We start from the raw sequence: 6,843 nt of genomic DNA, 5'->3' as shown, positions 1-6,843 counted from the left end.
GGCGCGGCGGCGGGGTGTCCGTGGCGGACACGGCGGCGGCGTCCGGCGTGCTCGCGGAGGAGAACGCGGAGATGGGCCGGCGGCTCGGCTGGGCCTCGGCCCGGTCGGGCGCGGCGCGATATTTTTTTAAAACGTTCTGCCGAAAAATTCGTAGAAAAATAAATAAAAATCCAAAAAAGATAAAACAAATTTTCCCCGTCTAGTTAGAATATTTAGAACAGGGTGAACATTGTTTTGACACAAAAATAAAATTTTGAAAACATGCAATATTTTTTAATGCAATTAAAATTGCAAATAAAATCCAATAAATGATTTTAACATTTTTCCTCCAATATTTCAATTGTTTTGGAGAAGTCATATTTTCTCCTCTCATTTATTTTTAATGAAATATTTTTTTCCGGAGAGAAAAATAATTAAAACCAAAATCCTCGTTTTATTATTTGATGAAAATCAAATACGAAAATTCGAGAAAATCCCCAACTCTCTCCGAGGGTCCTTGAGTTGCTTAGGATTTATCGAGGATTTGTCGAAATGCAATAAAATATGATATGCAATGATGATCTATGTATAACATTCCAAATTGAAAAATTGGGATGTTACAAACCTACCCCCTTAAGATGAATCTCGCCCTCGAGATTCGGGTTGGCTAGAAAACAGGTGGGAGTGGTCCTTCCGTAGATCTTCCTCTCGCTCCCAGGTGGCTTCATCTTCCGTGTGGTGACTCCACTGGACTTTGCAAAACTTGATAACCTTACTGCAGGTAACTCGGCTGGCATACTCAAGAATCTTAACTGGTTTCTCCTCATAGGTCAAATCACTTTCCAGCTGAATCGCTTCCAGCGGCACAGTATCTCTCAGTGGTATCTCAGCCATCTCTGCGTGGCACTTCTTCAACTGGGAAACGTGAAATACATCATGAACTCCTGACAATCCTTCGGGCAATTCCAGCTTGTAGGCAACTTCTCCCATACGTTCCAAAACTCTGTATGGTCCGATAAAACGGGGCGCTAACTTTCCCTTAACTCCAAAGCGCTTCACTCCTCGAAGTGGTGATACTCGAAGGTAAACTCTGTCTCCAACTTCGTGAACTGTCTCCTTTCGTTTAGAATCAGCATAACTCTTCTGCCTGGACTGGGCTACCTTGAGCCTATCGCGAATCAACCTCACTTTCTGTTCAGACTCCTTAATCAAATCTGGTCCAAACAACTGACGGTCTCCAACTTCGTCCCATAACAACGGTGTTCTACACCTCCTTCCGTACAAAGCTTCGAAAGGGGCCATCTTCAAACTGGTTTGATAACTGTTGTTATACGAAAACTCTGTATATGGCAAATTGTCGTCCCAACTAGATCCATAATCTAGTGCACAAGCTCTCAACATGTCCTCCAAAATCTGGTTGACTCTCTCGGTCTGTCCATCTGTCTGTGGGTGAAAAGCTGTACTAAATTCTAGCCTGGTTCCCAAAGTTTCATGTAACTGCTTCCAAAACTTCGAGGTAAATTGGGTTCCTCTGTCTGATACAATGGTCCTCGGAACTCCATGCAAACATACGATCCTGGTCATGTATATCTTTGCCAACTTAGCACTGGTGTAAGTGGTCTTCACTGGAATGAAATGAGCCACTTTCCTCAAACGGTCGACTACAACCCATATTGAGTCATAGCCTGAACGAGTCCTGGGTAATCCCATGATAAAATCCATGCCTATTTTATCCCACTTCCATTCGGGTATCGGCAATGGTTGTAGCAATCCTGCTGGCTTCTGATGCTCTGCCTTCACTCTCTGACATACATCACAAATTGCTACATACTCTGCAATATCCTTCTTCATTCCGGTCCACCAGAAAGTATTCTTTAGATCCAAATACATCTTGGTATTTCCTGGGTGAATCGAGTACGGTGAATCATGGGCTTCTTGCAAAATCAACTTCCTGATCTCCGGGTATTTTGGCACATAAACGCGGTCCTCAAACCATAAGGTATCGTGCTCGTCCTCACGAAATCCCTTGGCTTTTCCTTTGCTCATCTTCTCCTTTATCTCTTCAATCTCCTTGTCTATCTTCTGAGCTTCTCTGATCCTTTCCATCAAGGTAGACTGAATCTCCAGTGTCGCTAAATAGCCTCTTGGGACTATCTCCAAACATAGTTCGCGAAGGTCCTCGACTAACTCCTGAGGTAACTCTCCTGTCATGAGGGTGTTGACATGACTCTTGCGGCTCAACGCGTCTGCTACTACGTTAGCCTTTCCTGGGTGATAATGCAATCTCATATCATAATCCTTAATGAGCTCCAACCATCTCCTCTGTCTGAGATTTAACTCCTTCTGCGTGAAAATATACTTCAAACTCTTGTGATCCGTATACACCTCACAATGGTTTCCGATGAGAAAATGTCTCCATGTCTCCAACGCATGCACCACGGCTGCTAACTCCAAATCATGCGTAGCATAATTCTTCTCATGGGGTTTAAGTTGTCGTGAAGCATATGACACAACTCTTCCTTCCTGCATAAGCACTGCTCCAAGTCCTCGACGAGAAGCGTCGCAATAAACTTCATAGTCCTTGCGTTGATCTGGCAGAATCAACACTGGTGATGTAAGCAATCGTTTCTTCAACTCTTGGAAACTAGCTTCACAATCCTCAGTCCAATTGAATTTGGTGTCCTTTTTCAATAGCTCAGTCATGGGCTTAGCAATCTTCGAGAAATTCTCGATGAATCTCCGGTAGTATCCTGCAAGTCCAAGAAAACTCCGGATTTCTCCAACTGTCGTGGGTGATTCCCAACTTGTCACTGTGTCAACCTTGGCAGGGTCTACTGCTATTCCTTCTCCAGAAATAACATGTCCAAGGAATCCAACTTCCTTCAGCCAAAATTCACATTTGCTGAACTTGGCATATAACTGATGTTCTCTGAGCTTCTCAAGTACCAATCGCAAATGCTCCTCATGCTCTTCCTCATTCTTGGAAAAGACTAAAATATCGTCAATGAACACCACGACAAACTTATCCAAAAACTCCATAAACACTTTGTTCATCAGGTTCATAAAATAGGCAGGTGCGTTAGTCAGACCAAATGACATAACGGTATACTCATACAATCCATATCTGGTGGTAAAAGCCGTCTTAGGTATATCCTGCTCTCGAATCTTTAACTGATGGTATCCTGATCGTAGATCGATCTTGGAAAATACTTTAGCTCCTTGTAGGCGGTCAAACAAATCATTGATCATCGGCAGTGGGTACTTGTTTTTGATGGTCACTTCATTCAATCCACGGTAATCAACAACCATCCTCAGCGATCCATCTTTCTTCTCCACTAGAAGTACTGGTGATCCCCAAGGTGACGAACTTGGGCGAATATAGCCTTTATCCAGTAACTCCTTGATCTGCTTCTTAATTTCCTTCAAATCTTTTGCGGGCATCCTGTACGGTCTCTTAGATATTGGCCCTGTGCCTGGCAAAAGTTCAATCAAGAACTCAATGTCTCTATCCGGTGGCATGCCTGGCAACTCTTCTGGAAATACATCCGGATAATCCTTCACCACTGGTACTTCCTCCTGTACAACTCCTGATAAGGAATTCACTTGAGTCCTCTTCGGCATATGCCGGGATACATACTTGATCCTTTTTCCTTCTAGGGTGGTAAGAAAAATCGTCTTGCTGGCACAATCGATGTTTCCTCCATACAACGATAGCCAATCCATTCCCAAAATCACATCCAAACCTTGCGACTCTAAACTATTAGGTCTGAGGGGAAAACATGCCTACCAATGGCCAATGGCATCTGAAAACATCCTTGGCTTGCCATATACTCTGCTCCTGGCGAGGTTACTAACATAGGGGTTCTGAGAACTTTGGTGGACAGCTTAAACTTATTCACAAATCCCCTTGATATGTATGAATGCGATGCACCAGTATCGAAAAGAACGGTTGCAGTAAATGACTTAACCAAAAACTTACCTATTACTGCATCAGGCTGTGCTTCAACCTCCTCCACGCTCACGTGGTTCACGTGTCCTTTGTTGAACGGGTTCGGCTTCTTCCCAGAGCTTCCATTGCCATTTCCATTTTGGGCTTCAGGACATTCATTGGCATAATGTCCAGTCTTCTGGCACTTAAAGCAAGTGACTTGGCTCAGGTCCCTCTTGGCTGGGGTAGATGGGTTGGTGCGGTTCTGTCCGTTGCTTCCTCCATTCCCATTACCATTTTTAGAGCCATTATGGTTGTGCGAACTACCTCCTCCATGGGTATGCTGAAACTGTCCTCCCGACTTCGGGGCAAAACGTGGTTTCTGTTGAGCTCCAGAGTTATACTTCCCTTGTCCATACTTCCTCTTACGGTTTTCAATCTGCTGTTGCTTCCCTTCAATCATGAGAGATCTATCTACCAACTCCCGGTAGTTGTTGAAGGTTGCTACCATCAACTGCATACTCAGTTCATCATTCAGTCCTTCCAAAAATTTCTCCTGCTTGGCTGCATCTGTAGCAACGTCATCTGGTGCATAACGTGCTAATTTACTGAATTCCTCCACATACTAGCCTACGGTGCGTCCTCCTTGGCGTAGGTTGCGAAACTCACGCTTCTTCATAGCCATAACTCCTGCTGAAACATGAGCTGTACGGAAAGCTTGCTGAAACTGGTCCCATGTGACAGTGTCAATAGGGTGCGTGGCTGTATAATTCTCCCACCATGATGCTGCGGGTCCATCAAGCTGATGTGCGGCAAAACGCACTCTTTCAGTATCTGTGCATCCTGCAGTGGTCAACTCCCTTCCAACTTTGCGGAGCCAATCATCTGCAACAATCGGCTCGGTGCTACTGGAAAACACCGGCGGGTTTAGCCTTAAGAAACGGGCTAAGTGATCAACAGGTGGTGGTGGTGGCGGTGGGTTGTTGTTGTTGTTGTTGCTGCTGCCTTGGTTCCGCACTAACACTTGCATCAGGGCATTCTGTTGCTGAATCAACTGGGTGATCTCTGGTGGGAAAACAAATCCGGGGTCGCGTCTCGGAGGCATCTGATGGGTTAGAAAAGATGAGAGTTAAGAATAGAATGAGGTCTAGAGGAAAACACTACCCATATGCTCATGAGACAAATACAATCAATATCACTCAATCAATTCAAACAAGGCATAACAATCGATCTAACTAGCGTTACAAAGTGCTTGAACTATACTATTAAATGGGGGAAAACTACTAGTGAGATGGTGGTCTACTTAGAAATTCTAATCAGTTGAAGACTCCATGATGTCTGCTCCAGCTTCATCAACAAAGTCATCTTCACTTGGTTCCGAGTCGGTGTCGTCGATGATGATGTAGTTATCCGGACAAGTGCATTCGTCATCCTTTGCTTTTGGCACTGGATTTCCCATGAATACTCCAATCTTCTTCTCCAGGTCGTCATTCTTCCCTACTAGTGCGACGATTTCCTCCATATAATCCTCGCGTGTAGCCTTGAGTTCTTCCTCCAGCTCCTTGATCTTCGTCAATGCCTTCTTCAGTTCTTCCTTGTCCATGCACATCTGGTTCTCCTGGCGATGGATATGTTGGTTTTGCTCCTGGATGAAAGCTGCAATTGATCCATCCTTCTTGGTTCTCATCATCTCCCATTGCGCGTCTCGGCATCCACAAATCTGATAAATTGTATCCTTAAGCCCCCTGTGGTAGACTTCTCCAATGCGTCCCATAGCGATGTGGGCTGCCATGCTCTTCCCTAAACTCCAGGTTGGTGCTTCGAAAACCAATCTTATGGGTTCAGTAACTGGCACAAACGTCCTTCCGGGAATGTGAACTTGAATCTTCCAGCTCTCCTCTTCGGGTAATGTGGCGTTGTAGGTTCCGGTGATGCTTGGTATTCCTATGTTCAAGTACTTGGTTACTTCCTTCAAGTGTCGACCAAAAGGCGTGTCTTCATCTGGTTGCATGAACTTGCTCCTTGTATCCGCCATTCCTAAAAGAGTAGAAAGTGGAGAGGGGTCAGAAATGAGAAGAGAGAAGTGTTCTAGGGCTTAAGCTTAGTGGTCGTGTCCTACAGTCAGCGTGTGCTCTGATACCACCTTTGTAGCGACCAGACCTCAAATAGTCTGTGCTGCTGTGCACCAGTGTCATCCCTGGATCAGTAATGCTGACACACACAGTACAAATGGCGGATTTATAACAGAGTAGCAATCACACACGTATTACAACGAATATCTCCAAAGAGAATAAGTATGATAAATATGGCTTAAGGCCATCTAAATACGATAACAGCGGAAGACTTGGAAGATAAGTGAGTCCATCAACTCCAGCGGCATCACTGAGTATAAGACCACGACCTAAGGCACGTTACTCGTCGTCTGAAAAGTCTGCAACATGAAACGTTGCAGCCCGAAAACGGGTCAGCACATGGAATATGCTGGCAATGTAACACATAGAGAAATAATGAACAGTAATAATACTATACTACATGCATATAAGGCTGGTGGACAGCTCTATGGTTAAAGTTTTTGCGGAAAGCCAATTTTTCCCTACTGCAAAGGAATAAATTTTATTTAACTATCATGGTGGTTCTTAAACATTGAGATGGTTGTCAGCATCTCAATCCCAATTAGGTGTCATCAATAACCCAACAAAATTAATTAAAAGTAACATGGTGATGAGATTCACATGATAATCCAGGTACTAGATACTCAAATTGTCCATAACCGGGGACACGGCTAACCATGATTAGTTTGTACACTCTGCAGAGATTTGCGCACTTTTCCCCACAAGACTCGATCTCCTCCGTTGGATTACTCGCACTACCGGGTGTTTGAGTAACGGATGACCGAGACACAGTCTTTCAGAAGTGTTTGCACCTTACGTATGGGT

Source organism: Triticum aestivum, chromosome 3D (genome assembly GCF_018294505.1).
Source record: "Triticum aestivum cultivar Chinese Spring chromosome 3D, IWGSC CS RefSeq v2.1, whole genome shotgun sequence".
Lineage (NCBI taxonomy): Eukaryota > Viridiplantae > Streptophyta > Magnoliopsida > Poales > Poaceae > Triticum > Triticum aestivum.
This window is presented reverse-complemented; position numbering follows the sequence as displayed.